Below are 22137 nucleotides of genomic sequence, written 5' to 3'. Positions count from 1 at the left end.
ATTGTTTAAACAGTTTCAGCCAAATACAGCACACTCTCATTGTAAGGACCCAGCAATGACTATTGTCACTAGTCACTATGGCAACAGAGCTGACTCTCAGGGATCCCACAGATGTAGACACACATTCACTAATAAGGCTTGGTACTGTCTACTATTGCCATGTGATAATTCAGTCTGTGACTCATGCACAGGTCTTTATACTCAATATTCTGTATTCTCCTGATTCTCTCTCAATAAGATGTTTTTTTAAAAAAAAATTACTGAAATAGTAGCTAAAAGGTGGAAAAAGGAGAATACAAATAATAAATTTATAAAAAGCTAAGAAAGAAGAGAAAATTGGCATAGAACAAGCAAGAAAAATAGAAAGTAAACTGTAATATTGGAAATTAAACACAAGTAATGCAAAGGAAAGATTTCCTAGATTTATATCAAAGTTAATTTTAAGTCAAAGGTGTTAGTAGAAAAGGTGAGAAAATTTCAATGCTTCGGGAAGTTAAAAGCAAATTAAATTTATATTCATGTGATTACATAGCCTCAGAAAATACAAAGACAAAAGAACCAATAGGTGAAATACAGGAATCCACAAGCTTAGTAGATATTTTTAACACATCCTAATCAGTCACTTATTTAAAAAGAAATAAGGATAAATGAGATTTAAATAACAATGAACACTATGGACTTAATTGTCACATTTAGGATCCTACAGTCATAAAATAAAAAAAATTCATTTCTCGTGGTATGGATAGCAGATAAAAAAGGAAGATGCCTGGCCAGAAGCCTTGACCCAGAAGCCTTTGCATGACCTGTTTTTCTTATAAAAATATATACCACGAATAAGTTTTTACCATGTAGTAGGCAAAGTGCAAACGGAGTCTATAAGCATGATCTAATTTTCATAACACCCAGTGTACTAGTACTCTTCCTGATATCTACAGAATATAATGCTAATGACGGGGAAGTTAAGTAATTTGCCCACCTCAGGACCACATCCAGAAAGTTGTGGAGCCAGGATTTGAACCTGGTTTGTCTGATTCCAAAACACTTGAGTTGACTGGCCCCTCCCATTCTGCCTACCCTTTGATCTGGAGTGAGTGTACCAGTGTGGGGGTGGGGGTGTCTCCTACAAAAAAGCTGCTTGGGGAAAAGCACATATACGTTCACTGTAGATGGGCAAACCACAAAGGTAAGGCCAAGTATCACTGAACTGCTGGGAATAAAAGACACTCCAGATCTTATCTTTCCATCTCATCTGCCTCTGAACAAGGGATTAGTTGTTCCGCTGCCAGGACTCTGCCCAGTTCCTCAGATTTTGTGTTCTCTTTGCTATGCTTCTTTGCTTCCTGGTGCAATGGTTCAGACTCCTTAATTGTGACTTTCCTTATTTCTTCCAATGTCAACCCTTCCAAAAAGATACCACCCAAATGGTTAACAAGGGGTGGTAGTCTGGGTCCTCTGAGAATCAGGCACCAAAACAGAATTAAGTGTGCACGGATGTTATTTGGGTAAGATCCCATGAGAGAAGTTGGGGAGAGGTCCAGGAAGGCGGGGAGATACTTCAGACCAATGCAGGTGACAGACAGAGAGGAGGAAGGTAGGATGGAAGCATCTTGGCCTGGCGTGTAGTCTAGTGGAGTCTCAGCAAGGCCATCCAGGAGTCCTCAAGCCACAGCTGGCCATCACTGGAGTCCCCTATCTCTCAGAAATAGACCTTGTCACATTCAGTCACTAGCTGGGAGCAGTCCATGGGAAGCATGGCTCTGACATAAACACAATCATGGATTTCAGAGCACAGCCATTGGGGCCCTTGGCCAGTTAAACTCCCCGTAGTTGGAAGATTTCCAGATATCTGTTGAAGGAGCCAGAAGGTCTTAACTGTCCCACCTGTGCTGCAATACCTGGTGATGGGCATACAATGAGATCTTACCATGACCCTTCCTTTGAGACACTCATTCATTTTTGTTGTTGTTATATCGACAAAATTGTTTTTCATTGAAGTGTAGTTGATTTACAATGTTGTGTCAGTTTCAGGTATACAGCAAAGTGATTCAGTTATATATTCTTTTTCATATTCTTTTCCATTATAAGTTATTATAAGGTATTGAGTGTGGTTCCCTGTGCTATACAGTAGGTCCTAGTTCTTTATTTTATATATAGTAATGTGTATATGTTAATCCCAAACTCCTAATTTATCTCCACCCTGCCCCCACTATCCTCTTTGGTAACCATAAGTTTGTTTTCTATGTCTGTGAGAGACATTTAATAGAGTTTACTTTTTAGGGCTTCAGTCAGCCAAAGTGCCAAACAATGAGAGAATCTGGCCAGATATCATGTTCTCTGAGATTCTGTAATAATGAAAGCAGATGGTACAAAAAATAAAGGCAGAGTAGCAGGCTAGGGCAGTTGGGGTAGATCTAAAGAAGAGGCATTGAGGCTGGGCCTGGGCAGTTTGCAAATTTTCTCCTAAGCTACATTCCTCATCACTGGAGTTGTCATATTTTCTTTTACTAACTCTCTCTCTCTCTCTCTCTCCCACCCATCTCTCCAGATAGATAGATAGATATTTTTACATATATATTTTATATAATGGTACCATTTATCCAGACTGTTACATAAGAGGCAGAAGAAACAGTAGACTATGCTTAGAGAAAGGGAAGTTATTTGGGGACAGGATACGTGGAGGATTGGAAGCTAACACCATCTCTGTGTCTTAGTAACCTGGGCAAGTTACTGAAGTGTCCTACAGCTCAGTTTACTCATCTGAGAGAAAATGGGAATAACAGCACCTCATTTTCAGTGTTGTTTATATGAAATCTGGATGAAGGGAATCAAATGGAATCTAGATACAGTATACATGAGGAACTCATGAGTGTCTGTAGACCAAAGATGAGCATGATGTTTGCACTCAAGGATCTGGACTCCACCAATGTTTTTGAGGCAAGATCTGTGGAGTTTATTATTCCCACATGAATAATGATTTAGACAGGAGGCATATTAACCCAGGCCCCCCACCAAATTTTAATGATAAGGGATTATTATGTAATGTATTTCAACTAAGAGCATAAGTGTTAAAACTGTGATATTGAAAATCTTATAAAAATTACTTTTCATTTTCTAAAAAACAGAAAAAACCTAAGTATGGTTTTGGGGGCACATAACTATTTAAGAAAACAGCAAAATTAAGAGATGACAAAGTAATATTTTGGACAAAAACACCCGGATAGTTAAGAGAACATACCGTATGAATTTATTTATTAAAAAGTTAAAGAAAAGGAAAACCTAATTTATTGTGATGGAAATCAGAACCTTGGTGATCTATGGAGATAGAGATTATCTCGAAGGCGCCATAAGGTAACATGCTTAACTGATGGAAATGTTCTGTATCTCGTGTGGGCGTTGGCTGCACACGTCCAATCACATGCTGGAGTTGGACTAATAGCTAAAAAGAGCCAAGTGCACATCCGCTCCCAACTTCATAGTCAGCAATATGACATTGGTGGCTCGAAACTGGACGTGGTGAGAGTATTTACACCATAGACATTGACAAACAGCACATCAGTGATTGTTCAGAAAGCTAGTTCACCACCACATCACTGCACAGATTTATACATTTGCCAAAAGTAATTACATTTATATGGTCTTAAAAGTCTGGACACTTCAATTTTCATGAATTTTAACTTAATTAAAAATAATAATGGAAAGTTGTCTTCCACTTAAAGTACAGTCTTTTAGGACCTATTAGACACTGGGGCCCAAGTCACTGTCATTCCAGACAGTGCCTCTGAATTCACAAAAGGGGAGCACACAAAAGGGCGTGCCAGTAAAACAATCAAAGGTGTACAGACCCATTTGGATGTAACCAATGAGACATTTACCTCAAACTGCTTCCTCTCCTGATGGCCTCTGGGCTTATTCTTTCCCCATAACAGGCATGGATGCGTTAACATGGCCCCATGCCACATGGAACAAGTTCTTAGCCTTCCTGGTAGACACCAGTGACTCTTCCTCCTCAACCAAGGTGGCAAACGCTCACAGTACCGACTTAAATAAGGCACTGAAGGTCTACAACCTGTCATTATCAATGTGCTTGATACTGGGGACATTAAGCCACAATCTTCCCTTTCAATAGCCCTTTTTGGCTAAAACCTAAGCCAACCGCTAATGTATGGCACCTGGCCATTGACTATCGAAACTTCAATACTCCAGTTCCCCTGATTAAGACTCCAATTCCTGATACTGCAGGATTGAGGACATAACACTGGTGCAAGGAGTGACCCTGACCTAGCTAACATGTTCTGTTCTGTTCCCATCACGGGGAAATTCCAGGCCTACTTTGCTTTCACTTTTGACAGGGTTCGATACACATTTACACAGCTCCTGGTGGGATATTTAAACAGCTCTGCAATTGCACATAACCTCTGCTGTCAGGATTTAAATGCCTTACAATTGGGAAAGTGTCATTTTTGGCATCATATTGATGCTGAGGGTCCCTACGAGGAAGTTGGAAGGGCAAATGTGCACAGCCTCACACACCACCTACACCATTACACCTGGGCAATCGTCCCTCACAAGATCCAAGGCCCAGCCTCATCTGTGAAGATGTGATTTCCCTGGTCACTGTCCTTCTACTGGGGCTTCTACATATGCTGTCACAATCACTGATGTGGGAGTGCTTTTGGTGACCCACACCTGTCATTCCTCTTCAAAAAAATGAAATCTCCTTCCTTACCAAATTTATTCTTGTTCCTTTTGGATCACCAGACATTAACTCTGACCTAGGTACCCACTTTACCTCTTGGGAGACTCAACAGTGAGCTCTCCAACATAGCAGTTTTGGAAAGTCCATCTAGGCTACTGCCCCCAGGCAGCTGGCCTCACTGAGCATCTTAAGGGCCTCCTTAAAGAGACACTCCTTAAATTACGTCCAGGCATGTGGTCCTTGAAATGGGTTGAATTCTTGTCACGGGCCCTCATATTACTTAACTCTCACCCCTGGGCCTTTATATCCAACATATCAATTATTATCCATCCCCCCCCCCGCCAAATGCCACTTTTGCTCCTCTCTGGCAAGCCTCAAGCTTTTGCCCTCCAAGACGATATCCTTTTCATTTATTCCTCTGACTCCACTTCCCTCTTTCGATAATTTTGCAGTCATCTCACCATCTGCTTCACTCTGGTGACCTGATCAAGGGCAGATCGTCCAATTGACCCCCTCTTCACTGAATGCCATCCTGTCCCAAAGTCCACCAAGTTGGTGCAAAATTGTTTCTTTGGAAACCCTGACAATGGTGAGGACCCTTCAAAAAGAGCCTCTCCATACTGGCTGCTCTTCCCAAATATAGAAGATACAAAGGGTGGCTAATTTAAACTTAATTCCCTAGTAATTTAAGAGAGTGGAAATCATTGCTACAGGACCAACCAGGGGCACAAGTTTGGGTGTCTGAAAGAGGGAAAGAAACTCTCTGCTTGGTAGGTGCAAGCCATATTTGGAGATGAAAGCTACAAGTCATGGCTGTACTTCACGCCTGAAGAGGTAAACCATGACTTTCTCACGAAGAGCAATTACACTAAGCCGTTAATCAATACAAAAATAGGTCAGCCAGAAGCAACCTGACAATTGCTCATGAAATGCCAGTGCTCTGTATGAGTATGGCTATTCTTATTGCTTTGTATTGCCTGGGAGACACAGCTACTGGTAGACCCCTCAGAGCTAACCATCACACAGATACAATGCTGGACCAGTCCTGCTCCAGCCTGCAATTGCACCACAGGGTGGAAAAGTGGAGAGTGTTGGAGAGTTCTGTTGGAAGGGCTGAGGCCAGCAGGCCACCAGGTCTCCTGGCAAAGAGATTGAATTCCTTTACAGACAATAGGCCCTCTGGAAGTGATGTCTAAATGATGATCTTCTCCCTATTTCTGTATATCAAATATTGTTACAAGCTAACCGGACCTATGATGATCATACGTAAAATCCATCTGGTTACAGGATGTAATAGCAGGGAATGTTGGACAGCCCCATTGGAAGGGCTCAGGCCAGCATGCCACCAAGTCTGGGCAGTGAAGGGATTGAGTCCTTTGCAGAGATTGGCTTTCTGGAAATGATGTCTAAATGACACTTGCCCTTCCTCCTGATTTCTATACATCAAATACTGCTTCAAGCTAGCTCGACCTTTAAGTACCCATACATAAAACCTACCTGGTTATGGGATAACTGTGGTCCCATGATTTGCCAATTGCCCTCACAGGCCAGTCCCAGGAATGCCTAAATAACATCCATAAGATCCTCCTTAGCAGGGATATAAATGTGTCCACAATCTTTACGTACTGTGGATGAGTTCGTCAGGGAATAAAAGGGTAGCCACCCATTCCTGTTCTAATTGTGCCCTTGATGTCTCCAGGGAATCTCTTAAGAATGTGTTGCACTAGCAGCAGGCCCAGATATGTTAGCTCAGTCCTCAGGGAAGCCTCCAAGCTATATCAGGCTACACTACTCCCAGCCCATGACCGTGACTCCAAGTGCATAGCCCATGAGAGGGTCACCCACACCCTCACCGGCCACCACTCCAGAGCACCTCATCCAGCCCGAGTTCACCATTGGAGGAGCCTACACCTCCTCTAGCAGAGATGACTCCTCAGGGACACAGCACCATGCCACAGACCTCACTCCCTGCCCAGTTTATAGTGAACTCAGTGAATCCCCACAGTGGGGACTAAGACTTTCTGGGAATGAGGGACTAAATGTACTGCCCTGATGGAATTGTGGGATTCAGTGAAATATTATTTTGCTGAATTTGCCCATTGTTTGCCTGCTGACCCTACTCTGTACCAAGAATCCTGTCAGACTATGAGTATTTCCCCTGCTGACCACAGGGCAGCACTGTATTGTATTCCCCCACCGAGTCAGGCCAAATTGTGCATTCTGAACCAGATAGCTCCCCGGCCTGCAAACACTGCCCGTTTGTACCTGATCAACTTGACCTTCTGTGTCTGTGTGCTGTGTGCTTACTTGGGAATTCCCAATCCCTGCTGGCCACAGCAAGCCCCCACCATGGTTACCCCTGATATCTATTAGGATATCTTCCACCACATTTCCCCCATGCTTTCGCTACACTACGTGTCAGGTGCTTCACAAATACCACCCACATTTTTACCCCAGTAACTAAGAAGGCTACCCACTCAGTGGGAATCAGAAATTACAAGTCTGTCACCTGGCCCCCAGTTGCCTGCACTCCACCTTAAGTGCTTACTCTGTTGATCTTTCCACTTCAGCCAACTCTAACTAACATCTTTGCCATGGCTTCCCTTCCATTAGATGCTCCTCCCCCCCCCCCATTTCCTACCCCAATTGCTCCTCACAGAGCCATGTGGGAGCAGCCTTGCAGGCCACTTTGGTGGTTCTATGCCTAGGCACAAGCAGCTCTTGGACCACAGACGTTTAACCACTCCACCAGGACTCACGTAGCTAGGATAACCAATGAATGGTGTTATTTCCCAAGTTTCAGACTGGAAACTTCAATGAACACTTTACACTGGGAATTTCTGCCTTCAGATTGCATTGTGGGCCTACTTTGCAAGCTCTCACCTCGTGCACCATTCTCTCCCCCAGCCCTCTGATCCTCCTCCCCGGGCCACAAAAAACAATGCACCATTGTCTCCTTGGCCTGCCACTGGAGGTTTATTGCTCGTTCACAAACCTCACTGTATCCTACTCTGGCTGACTACCACCAACCCAAAAGAGCCATTTTCATTCCCTTAGTCCTGGACATTGCAGTCCTACTAGGGTTGATCGGATTGGCACTGATGCAAGGCCCCCCCCCCCACCGCAATCAGGTCATTGAGGTCAATAAGCAATTATCAGCCATCTTATCCTAACATGTACAATGACTTGATGAAACCCTGTGCCTTGTGCAAGGGTTTTAGACAATCTCTCGTCCAAATGGTCTTAGACAATCCCCTGGCCAAGGAAGGAGGGGCTGGTGCCCTCCACAGGACCACTTACTGCCTATACCTCAACGACTCGGGACAGGTTCAAATTTTATACCAGATGGTTCCAGCTATTAAAATATTCCACAATATTACCCAAATCTTTGAACAGGTTCCCAGGGCCCTAAGATCACTGATATATTTTGATGGCTGCACCCTTCAAGTTTGGGACAATGGCTATGAACTAGATTTCAGACCATCACCTGTGTAATTATTTTGAGATTTGTTACTATAACCCTAATTAGATGTGTACTCTCTTAGTTATAATGTGCCCTGCCCTCAACTGTTAACATATCTGCTACCTGGGCTGGTAATGTCCTCACCATTGACTCTGATGCCTGGGCATCACAGGGTGGATTGTGGTATATCTGCCTGACAATTAGATTTTTGGATTGTAATATAAGTGCCTGACATTAAGATTTTGATTGTCAAGGCATCCATTTCAAAGACATTCATCTTGAATAAATTTATTGCCAGCTACACAACCAGATAAAGAGCCAGGCCATCCCACTCATGAAGTTCCCCTTTTTGGAAAGCTCTGGTTGACCTACATAACTGACTGCTTGATGACCCTGTTTTTCCCTTCCCATGCTTCAATTCCTGCTCTTATGTTTTACATTCACCAATAGTGAACCCACAAAACCCTAGGCACCCCACCCTTGACCACAATAAATGCAGAGCCCCAGGCTGCACTCTCTATCTGTGGCCTTGCTGGGTGGCCACAGATGTGCTGTGTAACCTCCAGGATCTGTGAGTAATAAATCTTGTTTTTTCCAAGTCCCCTGATAGTTGTTGCTGAGATACACCTTGCAATCATAAGAACCACAGGCACTGGTCCAGCCACATTGGCTCAGGAAGGGGAGATGCCTGTGAGGGCTGCTATAAGCAGGATGGACCCAGGTGAGCACCCCAGTCATTCCTAGATGATAGCATCACTATAGAATGAGACCAACACAAAACAGGGTGTAAGGTAATCGAGGTGCAAAACAAGCCCATAAAAATGAAGAATAAGGATAATCCTCATAATGGGTGTCTCCTAGTGAAATGAAGCCTTTGCAAGAGACAGACTGAGGCTTAAATATAAATATAAGTATAATATAGAGACAGAACAAATAAGAGAACTGAAAGAAATCTCATGGCTCAATAAATAACTTTCAGGAAATTTATACAGGATTATTTATAACTAAATAATCAACAAGCTGGTTAGAAGAAAGGGTTCATGGACTTTAGGGGTCCCAGAACACAGTAGAAAATTAATAAATTTTTATTGAATAAAGAGTTCAATGAATGAGTTGCTTAGTGCTTCACTTTGAAGAGAATCAAGGAGAATAACGTACTTTTGTGTGGAGTCTAACCCTTGTTTTCCTGAAAATTTTTTTCAGTGATTTAAAAGAATCTTTACAAAGTCTGACCCAGAAATGGCAGGTAATCCCTAATTTTAACAGGTCTGGAAGAATCCAGGAGGCTGCATGATTTGAAAAATCTAGGCTAAAACTATTAAGATCAACATAGTAAGCCAACTATTATTATATTAATTTTATTTATGACAATGCTGCAAATAAGAGATTTTAAGTGAAATTGCTAATGCTATGATGTCACTGAGGAGTGTCAAGACAAGATTCTGTTATATGATCGCTTTACATTTATTTATTTATGCGTACACACACACACACACACACACACAAACACACACAGATTTACTTCCCCTTGCCCTCCATCTAATTCCAGATATTTTCTTCCACCATTACTTCCATTTAGAATTCATTTCTAGAACCTAACTCCTTCTACTTATTCATTTTTTCTTATTCTTAAACCATTGTTATCAGAGTTTCCCTTCCTATTACCTTATTACTGCTAAACCCAATGAATGATTTTCTATCACCATCTAAATATGTGAGCGGTGCCTGATTCTCTCTCCTCTCTTGGTTCATTTAACATCACATTTTCCTAGTGCCTCTGTCAATCTTTTGAATCATTATTTTTCTGTTGTGGACACTTCTTCCACTGCTTGCATATTCCATATCTGCTTTCTGAACTTCCCATCCCTGACTCTCTACTCATTTTGTATAATCAGTCACCATCTCAATTCCATCCAGGGTTTCAACCACTGTCTCTATGCTGACTCCCATATTTTTATCTCCAATCACATATGGAACTAAACCCACAATCGAATATATGAATGCCTTCTAGATCACCCCAAATGCTTTCCAGAATAAAGCAATAAACAAACCAACAAACAAATGAATGCATCTGCCTGTGTGACATTATTTTCTAGATATGTGATACAAATATCAGAAACTGAATACCCACGTCAGTAGCTACCTTTCTGTGTTCCTTTTCCCAAATAAGCACACCTGTATTCATCCAGTCACTCAAGCCAGAAAACTTAGAGCTCTATTTAACTCGATAGCTTTCCATATCTCTCTTGCCTTTGAGTGCAAGGTAGTTGGCAAGGGATGGCTCCTCTTAATCTCCAAATCTATTGCTTCTCTCCAACTCACTGCCACTATCTTACCTTAGTGAGCTTTTACTCTTTACTGGATTATTGGACTAGTTTCCATCTGGCTCCCATGTCTCTTTAATTATTCCCACTCAATCCATTTTCTTCACCCTAGTCAGGATGATTTTTCTAACCTTAGAGGAAAGACTCTCTGTTCTTCCCCTCGGTGTATGTCACAAATTTCACTCTGCGGATAGAGGGGCTGAGGGTAGCCTTACAATTTTCCAGTTGGGAAATTAACCAGTTGATACTTCTTACTGTCTAGAAGGGCATAGTTGGGTGCAGTCTAGTACCACGTGACAGCCTCGGAGAGGGATCTGTCCTCCCAATTAGGGACGCAGGTGGTTTTTCACCTTCCTTCTTCAAACCAAATAGCTGCTAATTCACAAAGAATGTTCAAACTTTTCTTTCCTGCAGAGATCTGCCAATACCTTAAGCTGATCTGGAATTTTGAGTCTGGGACAGAGACTTTTGAATCTGGTTGTGCCTTGACTCATCAGTCTCCTGGGCAATGTCTCATGTCCCAGACCTGAAAGGAGGTCTCATGTGAAGAAGGTTCTATCATATCTTAACTCCTGTTTTCTCTGTGTCCTTTGCCGCAGTCATCTCCCTTGAAACTCTGCCCCATCCAGGGGTCTTCCCTCTCCTCCTCTGCCACTTCCTCTCCTTTTCACATAATGGTATCCTGGCCACCAAGATCCTTTTCACGCCACTTCAGATGCCCACTGCCTCTTAGTCACTTTTGCTTCAGCTCAGTTTATATTGAGTCAGTAGTTGGTGGAGGGGAGAATGGTTAAGTTTTTTTGTTTTGTTTTGTTTTGTTTTCCCACTGCCTAATGGCTCTGTAGGGGAAGGGGAAGATGTACTCTCATTCCAGGGGTGTTAGAGAAAAGGGTCTCTTTTCTGAGTCAGAGATGGTTTTCTCCATGAGAATCTGAGTCTACACAAAAGCATCAAAGCCAACCCGGCTTAGTGTAATGGTCTTATTATGCAAAAGGTGCATTCACACCTTCTGAGCCCTTGGTCACTTTTAAAGCCTCCCTACAATGTTGACAGTGATTCATGACTTGCCCAAATCAGTTATCTTTAAGCCCCAGGATTTTCAGCCAGATAAAAGGAGCTCTAGGAGGTGGGGGAACCAGGGAGTATGGTAAGACAGATGTCATTTCATCTCTCTCAAAAAGTAAATCTGATTACATCATTCTCCTGATTAAGTGCCTTCAGAGGTCTCCTATTACTATTAAAGGCCAAACCTATTATTATAATGTACAAGATCTTTCATTGTATTCCTTCTTCTTATGTTTCCAGATTCAACATTCTCCATTCCCAGCTCCTTCACATACACACACATACATTTGAAGTTTTAACAACAGTGATCTGCTGTCAGTTCTTTGAATGCAGAATACCTTCTCCAGAATACATCATCTTCTCCCTCCCCTTCTGTCTCTCAAATGCACCATGATCCCTTTCCCAGGCTTTCATTCATGCTTTCTCTCTGTCTGGACCATCTGATCCCTGAGTGTTTTACCATTTACTCAGCCTTCAAGTTTCAGTTTTTGTGACATTTCTGCTGATGGCCTTCCCTAATCTCCTTAAATTTGGTAAACATTCCTGACTTGTGATGCATAATCCACTGTACTTTTGCTATCATTGAACTTATAGTCCTCCACTAGTCTGGGAGCTCCAGAAAACATGGTTTGTGTCTGTTTTGTTCAATTTATACCCTAAACTATACATGTCTTAAGTGGTCTCTCTACTCAAAAACCATCCCTCCATCTAATAATTGCTACCAATACAAAAAGGTGGTCACAGCACATAAGTCTAGGCTATACAGTTTGTTCCCCCAGAGCTCAGTTGTGATACACGTCTTAGGTTTTTCTTTCCAAGGACAAACAACCATCCTCCAACCCAGGGATTTCTTCTAGATAGTGAAATTGAGTTCGTTGTTAGACACAGTGGTTCCCATATGGTCAAACCTAAAGATTCTAGGCAGACAACATTCAACACGGCCAATTCTTTCTAAACAAGGTACAAGGAGCTCAAATATGTGCCATAGACATTTGATTCTGAGCTGCAACGTGTACATACACAGAGAACATACAGGCTTCACTGCCTGACTCTCATTCAGTTTAACAACGATGGCTACAGGAAATTTATTCATTTATTCAACTCATATTTACTGAAAATTTACTATAAGTCAGGCACTGTGACAAGAGCTGAGAAATCGATAGTGAGAAAAGGAGACACTACTCTTGCCATTGTAGAGCTTGCAGCCTGGTAAGGAAGACAAGCAATCATCATAGATCACCGAGAACTATGGGGTATCCTACAGAGCAAAGGTCCTTTTCTAAATCAGAGGGTAATTTCTATGTGGATCTTTCTGAGTTGATCGTGATTGGGTGTTTAGGCTTTCTCATTGCTCTGCATTCCCCAGTATGTCCAAACAACCTACCCTCTCTCCTAGAATTAAAAGTTTCTAGAATCTTTGGACACAAACAAAGAAGTAGCTAGAAGCATTATCTCAGACTAGATACTCAATGGCTAAAGGGCTGACCTCTCCCTAGAGAGGGTCCCAGGAGAAACGGGAAAGATTCAGCATTGAGTTGGGACCCATGCTGTAAAACAGGGGTCCCCGATCCCCGGACCATGGATTGGTACTGATCTGTGGCCTGTTAGGAACCAGGTCACACAGCAAGAGGTGAGTGGTGGGTGAGCAAGTGAAGCTTCATCTGTATTTACAGCCACTGCTCATCACTTGCATTACCGCCTGAGCTCCACCTCCTGTCAGATCAGCGGCGGCATTAGATTCTCATAGGACAGTGAACCCTACTGTGAACTGTGCATGCAAAGGATCTATGTTGTGCGCTCCTTATGAGAATCTAATGTCTGATGATCTTAGGTGGAGCTGAGGCAGTGATGCTAGCTCTGGGGAGTGGCTGCAAATACAGATTATAATTAGCAGAGAGGTTTGACTGCACAGAGACCATAATAAATTAATTGCTTACAGACTCATATCAAAACCCTATCAGTGAGTGGCAAGTGAAAACAAGCTCAGGGCTCCCACTGATTCTGCATTATCATGAGTTGTATAATTATTTCATTATATATTACAATGTAATAATAATAGAAATAAAGTGCACAATAAATGTAAAGCGCTTGAATCATCCAGAAACAATTCCCTCCTTGCCCCACCCTGGTCTGTGGAAAAATTGTCTTCCATGAAGCCAGTCCCTGGTGCCATAAAGGTTGGGGAGCGCTGCTATAAAAGGATTCCTGTTCTAAATGAACATTCCTTTTTACTGAACCATCAACTTCAACCCTCACCTCACTGCTCAAGATCACATATTACCCATTTCTATCTATCTTCCATCCACGTACTTTTTCTATCCCTTAAGTCCTCTTTGAACTATCAAGAACTGAAAAATTAGACATGCAGTTGCATATGTCTTTTTACATTCTTTTCAGTTTTTGAGTTTCATTCTTTGGAGTCAGAGTTTTGGTTGCTCCTTCAAAGTAAGTGCCTCATGCCTACAAGTGGTCTGGCCTTCCAGGTACAAATGGGAGAGTGGGGTATGAAACACAAGTGAAACACTCAGACAAAGAATTCAACATGGAATCAAGCCACAACTCCTTTCTCTGCTCAGCATTTAAATGTAAAGAAATGTAGTAATTATTTCAGACCTTCCATTTTTACCCCTTTTATCCAAAAAGGTAGGAACTAGGATTTCATCCCACAACTATGTCCTTCTAGAATATTACTTCTCACTTGCATCACAGGCATCACCAGTGTCAGTTGGATCCCATAATTCCTACGGGTCCCTGGTAATTGTGAGTCTCCTTTGCTTTTCCAAATGAGGATTTTCATTACGGCCAGCCTTTCCCTTTCTCTGATTGACATTTGATGTTGAAAGAACATAACATATCCAAGTCCTTGACCATGAAAAAACACATCAGGACTTCAGTATCATTCAGGAATCCTGAACTTTGAACTGCCTTCAACACGTAGATGAATTTTGGGTTGTCTCCCTTAGGAAAGGAATTTGCTCAACATGTAAGGAGACAGTGAAGTGAATATTTGATGAACAAAATGGCCACCTTGGCAGAGAAAATGTTGTATCTTCATCCAATCTTATTTTCCCCGGGGACTCACAACTGGCCTACATTCCAGTCCACAGTCATAGTTAGTTGACACCATGTGGTTGAATTCCAACTGATGGGATGCAGGAAGAAATAAAGCACTCCACTACCATATCTGGTCCATAAAACCCTCTGACAGAATCCTCCACACTCTCATACTTCCTCTGACAGGTGAATGGCATAGATTCTAATAACCAGGTGCCAAGCAGAATCGTAAGTGAGCAGGTGCCTCAGTCCCTGAATAATTACATGGAGCAGAGCTTCTCAATCTCCACTCTCTTTAACCCATACTTACATTTGCATAATCAAGAATAATGTGATATCATATAACATGACAAGACATGACATCTCACCTAACATACCATAATGTAACATGACACGATATAATATAACCAAACGTCTGAGAATTGGGGGTTTCTTTGTCGTTGCAGCTTAGTGTTAATTTATCTGAGTAACCCAGAAGTAATCAGAGAGAGGATACATCTCTGAGGACCTGGTGTTTGATCTGAAACCACCCCATGGTTTTAGAGAAAAGCAACCATTTAAATACCTGGGAACCAATCATTCCAGGTAGAGGGAACAACACACAAAAGCCAAAGTCTGGGAGGCTGTGTTTAAGAAACAGAAAGAAACTAGTCCATCTGGTTTCTAGTGAAGGAAGAGGAGAGGGATAGGGGATGAGGTTGACGGGGTAGGTGGAGACCAGATCATGTAGGACTCTGTGGGTGATTGTGAAGAGTCTACAGTCCACGACAATTGTGGTGGAACATCACTGGAAGACTTTAAGCAGGGAAAAGACATGACCCTATTATGATATATATGTTTCTAAAAGATAATTTGGGCTACTCTAGAAAATGGCTTAAGAGGGGAAGCAGAGACACTACATAGGAGAAATGTTCCAGGCAAGAGATATTAGGGACTTAACATAAGGCAATCGTAGTAGAAAGGGGAGAGTGAATATATTGCATGGAGTCATTTAATGAACCGAGTCCAGGGAAATCATATGGATTATACATTTATGTAATAACTATATGTAAAATATATGGAGCGATTAATACATTAACAAAACATATGGCTACTGAATTCTGATAAATGTTCAGGAAGCTTACAGATAGTCTGTAGCAAGCCCTCGTTTTAGAACTTTTAGACTTCTTAGTAGAGCTTTAGTAAAGCTAAAGTTCTCCAGAGAAACAGAAAATACAAAAAGCTGCTGGTTTACCCAGTGGCCACCAGATGGCCCTAGTGGGATCTATTTCGCAGACCATGGATCACAGACAGAAGGAAGTCTGTACTTGGACAGACCCAGATCTCACAGAACACTCTGCAGTATGAAACACGTTTGCTGTTGTTTACTGAGAATGGAAAATAATCCTCAAAAACATTCTAAAAATAAACTTGTTCACAGCCTAAGATGCTGTGTTATAGGATGCTACAAAACTGGAATTAATGAGATCTTCCTGAGGTAGGAAAGTATTCACTTTAGGATGAAGAATAGTCATGTGCATGTGTTAAAAACATGTAACCTCACTCTGGCTAGTCAGCTAGAAAGTTGTCTAGACCTCATTGCCCTCTTCTAGGATAGCTCCTGGACACTCCTATTTGGAAACTCTATAGATAGTAAAGGGTGCAATGAAGAAAAAAAGTGTAAAACTAAGGCTTGCTGCTGACTATCTACAAGTGTGTTGAAATTTTTTTGTGAGATATTCTTTTGCCAATTTATTCATTGGGCTATTCATTTTCTCTTTATTGTCTTTTGAGAGTTCTTTGTATGTTCTGGATACAATTTCTTTATTAGATATGCGATGTACAAATATATTCTCCAAGGCTGGGACTCGTCTTTTCTTTCCTTCAACAGTGACTTTGGCAGAGAAAAATATTTTATCTTTAATAAAGTCCAATTCATCAATTTTTAATCTCATGGATTATACTTTTTTGTTGTATCTAAGAACCCATCAACAAATCCAAAGGTATGAAAGCTTTCTTCTCTGTTTTATTCTAAAAGTTATATTGTTTTACATTTTATATTTAGTTCTATGATACTTTTTGAGTTACTTTTCGTACAAGATGCAGGATCAGCATCAAAATTTACTTTTTACATATGGACTTACAATATTTCCACCATCATTTTTTGAAAAGAATATTCTTTCTCCATTGACTTGCCTTTGCATCTTTGTCAAAAAGTAGTTGACTATATTTTTGACAGTCTTCTGGGTTTTCCCTTTTGTTTCATTGATCTGTGTGTCTATACTGTCACCACTGCCATGCTGTCCTGATCTTAGAGGCAAAGCATTGAGTCTCTAACCATTATGATGTTAGCAGCACATTTTTCATATAAAAATTTTATTAAGTTAAGGAAGATCACTTCTATTTCTAGTTTTTCAAGAGTATTTGTCATGAATGGGTGCTGAATTTCAGGGCCCTTTGTACTGATCTTCAGAGAGATTCTGCAATTTGCAACTCTTGCACTAATCCACTGCTCTTGTTGGAGGTTTGCTAGTGAGAAGGTGGAGCATGGGGCAGGGGGAGTTCTTTAAGCTTCTGATTAAGTCTCAGTCTTTCGGGGGTACAGTGTGCTTCTGTCGTGGGGGTCTTTACAGATGTCTCTGTCCCTCCCTAGAGTTTTTCCCATCTCCTACAATCTTTCTTGACTTTGATAACCCCAGCCTATTTCCCTGGAGCTCTCTCACCTGTTGGCTTCAGTTTTCTTATTCCTTAGATGACACAGGAAGACTGGAGTGAGGCTGGAGTGGGTAGACGTCCTTCCGCCAGATGGGATGAGGTTTCAGCACTGCTCTCTGTGAAGGCTTTCCTCCAGCCTCTGGCTTCCAGAGCTTCTGCCCCAGAACTTCACATCTTGCAACTCACCGGAGTTTCCTTCTCTCTACATTTCGGGGTGCTTGTATTGCTTTGCAGCCTCAGTTCTCTGATGTGTCCAGAAAACTCATTGATTGTCTGTTTGTCGAGATTTTTCTTCATTTAAGTACAGAAAGAGCTTTACATGTCAGAGCTGAAACAAAAAAGTTGATTTTTTTATTACCTTGATGGGGATGCATTAAAAACAATCGAAACTTGTATGAATTGGTAGGAAGCCTTTCGTGTGCTTTCACAAGACCTTGATTTCAGACAGTGCATTTCATCTCATTGTCTCCTGAAACAATCAGGAATTAGTGACTTTATTATGTGATTCTCTCCCTCAGTGCAACCTGCTTCCCTTTCATTCCTGCAGACTCTGTGTTCCCTTTAAAATGTATTTCTTTCCCCCACCCTCCAGAGGTCAGGAATCATAAACAAAGTGTAGACTTTAACATGGCTGTGGGGCCCCAGAGGTGTTAACCCAGGGTTCAGAATGACCAGTGATGATGGACTGGAACTCTGACTAGCTTTATCTTTCTAGGCATCAGCACACAGCATGCCCCTAGGAAGGCCATCTAAGTCTCTGGTGGCTCCTGGTTGCCAAGAGCATAGGAATTCATTTCAATCAGTACCAAGCTCTCTACATGCTTCCCTGGACAAGGAAGTGACTAGCACTGTCTGCCTCTCCATGAATACCATGTAAACTCTTCAGGGAATTCTACAACACAGACCTGGATTCATTTTGGTACCTAAGCCACATAGATGAAACTCAGACAGCCTTAAAAGGAGATGGCTCATCTATTTTTCTAGAATTATTTGAACACAGCTAGTACCTTCCTCAAACTGAGGTAGCTTTCTCTGAAACTACTATTAATTTTTGAATAATGCCTCCTCTCAAAGACTTCAACAAAAACTTCCCTTAGGTATATCTATTTTTTGGGGGGTCATTTTTTAGGTGTTTTATTATTTTTTTAAAAATTTCTCAGGCATACCCATTGATGTCTCTCTCTCACTCTCTCTCTCTCTCTTTTTTTTTTTTTTTTTTTTGGCCGCGCAGCATTTGGGATCTTAGTTCCCCCACCAGGGATCAAACCCAGGCCTAAGCAGTGAGAGTGCAGAGTCCTAACCACTGGACCACCAGGAAATTCCTTTAGGTATATCCTTTTTACAATGCCCCCAAACGACTAGGAAGTATGCATCAAATTAGAGACAAGTGAGGTTACACCCATCTTTTTGAAGTCATGGAAGAAGTGACAAATGTGATCCTAAGGCCAGCTGGCCCCAGTAGCCCTGGCCAGCTGCATAAACCTGATTCATTTGTCCTCAGCCCACTCATTTCCACAGATGGACTTCTTAAGGGATCCTGTGTGCAATCCGTAAACAAGCATATTGTGTACCAACCCCTAATCAACTAATGGGACAGCAAGGCAAATCAATGTTCCCAAATTACCCTGCTCATTTATGGATGTCCATCTCCAAAAAAAAGGGAAAGCACTCACACCAACCTTGACCACTCAGTCTGCTCCAGACACACTTAAATTTGTTCTGTACCCAGTCCATGAATGCCTCTTCCTTATGACCTTGGCACTAGGCAATTCCTCTGCTTAGAATGTTATTGTCCCAGACTTTTATGTGGTCTGGCTACATTCTGCCTTTAAAATATCAACCTAAAAATGAATTTCTCAGAGTCCTTTTCTGATCACACTATCTACAGAGCCCCTTTATCTCCCTATAATTCATCTTGTTTTAGTTTCAACACAGTATTGTCACTACTGACATTTCCCCATTTGTTTGTGACTCACCTTTCTTCGCTATAATGTAAGCACCATGATAATGGGGACTTTTATCTGTGTCTTCACTCTTTTGCTGCTTTGTCCAGAACTATGTGCACCCTAATAGTAGATGTTCCCCTTATCTAAGGGTAAGTGGTCAACCCATGAAGCAGAAACAAAAGAATCTTGAATGGCATCTCATCTGAATATAAGCTTTCTTTAACCACTATTGCCTTTGGCTATCTCTGTAAACTTACTGGTTAATATAGCAATAAATTAACTGAAATGTTGATATTCCTCTGCTGAACACTTCTGCCTAAACCTGCAGCTGGGTAACAGGATGATGGCATGAAGTTGCAAATGTATGCTATCAGCCTACTCGTTGCAGAGAAACCTCAAAAATGTATTGTAACAAGTGTAATGATAGTACCTAAGTCCCAGACTATAGAACTCACTGCCTTTACCACCACTATATTTGAGTATATTTTCAATTCTTATTTTTTTTAACATCTTTAATGGAGCATAATTACGTTACAATGGTGTGTTAGTTTCTGCTTTATAACAAAGTGAATCAAATATATATATATACATATATCCCCATATCTCCTCCCTCTTGCGTCTCCCTCTCACCCTCCCTATCCCACCCTCTAGGTGGTCACAAAGCACAGAGCTGATCTCCCTGTGCTATGTGGCCACTTCCCACTAGCTATCTATTTTACATTTGGTGGTGTATATATGTCCAAGCCACTCTCTAACTTTGTCCCAGCTTACCCTTCCCCCTCCCCATGTCCTCAAGCCCATTCTCTATGTCTGCATCTTTATTCCTGTCCTGCCCTTAGGTTCTTCAGAACCTTTTTTTTTTTTTTTTTAGATTCCATATATATGTGTTAGCATACAGTATTTGTTTTTCTCTTTCTGACTTCCTTCATTCTGTATGACAGACTCTAGGTCCATCCACCTCACTACAAATAACTCAAATTTGTTTCTTTTATGGCTGAGTAATATTCCATTGTATATATGGGCCACATCATTTTTATCCATTCATCTTTTGATGGACACTTAGGTTTATTCCATGTCCTGGCTATTGTGAATAGAGCTGCAATGAACATTGTTGTACATGACTCTTTTTGAATTATGGTTTTCTCAGGGTATATGTCCAGTAGTGGGATTGCTGGGTCATAGGGTAGTTCTAATTTTAGTTCTTTAAGGAACCTCCATACTGTTCTCCATAGTGGCTGTATCAATTTACATTCCCACCAACAGCAAGAGGGTTCCTTTTTCTCCACACCCTCCCCAGCATTTATTGTTTGTAGATTTTTTGATGGTGGCCATTCTTACTGGTGTGAGGTGATACCTCATTGTGGTTTTGAGTTGCATTTCTCTAATGATTAGGGATGTTGAGCATCCTTTCATGTATTTGTTGGCAATCTGTGTATCTTAGAAGAAATGTCTGTTTAGGTCTTCTGCCCATTTTTGGATTGGGTTGTTTGTTTTTTTGATATTGAGTTGCATGAGCTGCTTGTAAATTTTGGAGATTAATCCTTTGTCAGTTGCTTCATTTGCAAATATTTTCTCCCATTCTGAGAGTTGTCTTTTCATCTTGTTTATAGTATCCTTTGTTGTGCAAAAGCTTTTAAGTTTCACTAGGTCCAATTTGTTTATTTTTGTTTTTATTTCCATTTCTCTAGGAGCTGGGTCAAAAAGGATCTTGCTGTGATTTATGTCATAGAGTGTTCTGCCTATGTTTTCCTCTAAGAGTTTTATAGTGTCTGGCCTTACATTTAGGTCTTTAATCTATTTTGAGTTTATTTTTGTGTATGGTGTTAGGGAGTGTTCTAATTTCATTCTTTTACATATAGCTGTCCAGTTTTCCCAGCACCACTTATTGAAGAGGCTGTCTTTCCTCCATTGTATATTCTTACCTCCTTTATCAAAAGTAAGGTGACCATATGTGCTTGGGTTTATCTCTGGGCTTTCTATTCTGTTCCATTGATCTATATTTCTCTTTTTTTTGTACCACTACTACACTGTTTTGATTACTGTAGCTTTGTAGTATAGTCTGAAGTCAGGGAGCCTGATTCCTCCAGCTCTGTTTTTCTTTCTCAAGATTGCTTTGGCTATTTGGGGTCTTTTGTTTTTCCATAAAAATTGTGAAATTTTTTGTGCTGGTTCTGTTTCAATTCTTATTTTATCCTTAACAATTTCAACTCTTCTGGGTAAATATGCTAATATCTTCTTTTTAATTGTAGAAATTCATAAGAGGGTGAAAATGAGCCACACACTGGGTAAAAGAGAGCGAGAGCTCAGAGACCAGGGCCAAGTGCCCTGCTTGGTGTTTGGAAGGCAGAAATAGGGAAACCTGTGACATACTTGGAATTTCAGGCATCAGTCATAGGCTGGAGTCCATGCTGGACTTTGCCCTTGACTCTGAGGTAGGGGATTGTGCTGACCCTGGGTTCTCCCAAAGGAGAAACAATGACACCCATTCTTGGATCATCTTAAGGTATAGGCTGGTATCTTCTCTTTGGAAGCTCCACTGGATGTTATGCTTATGTGCAGCAGAATTCCCTCCATCCTGAAGCAAGACTATATTAGAAACTAATTTCTTCTAAAATCGATGGTTTCATTAGCTAATTCTGTTTAAAGAAGATTTAACACCAATTTTATACAATCACTTCCAAAAAGCCAAAGAGGAAAGAATGTTTTATGAAATTGGTAATGCCCTGGTACCAAAATCATACAAACAGAGTACCCCCTCCCCCATACCTCCCAAAAAAAGAAAGAAAAAAAAGAAAGAAAAGAATGGAAAACTACAGACCAACATCCCTCGTGAACATGGATGTAAAAATCCTAACAAAATATTGGTAAATAAAATTCAGCAAAAGTGGGGTTTAT

This window comes from Balaenoptera acutorostrata, chromosome 3 (assembly GCF_949987535.1).
Source record: "Balaenoptera acutorostrata chromosome 3, mBalAcu1.1, whole genome shotgun sequence".
Lineage (NCBI taxonomy): Eukaryota > Metazoa > Chordata > Mammalia > Artiodactyla > Balaenopteridae > Balaenoptera > Balaenoptera acutorostrata.
Note: the sequence above shows the minus strand (reverse complement) of the source record.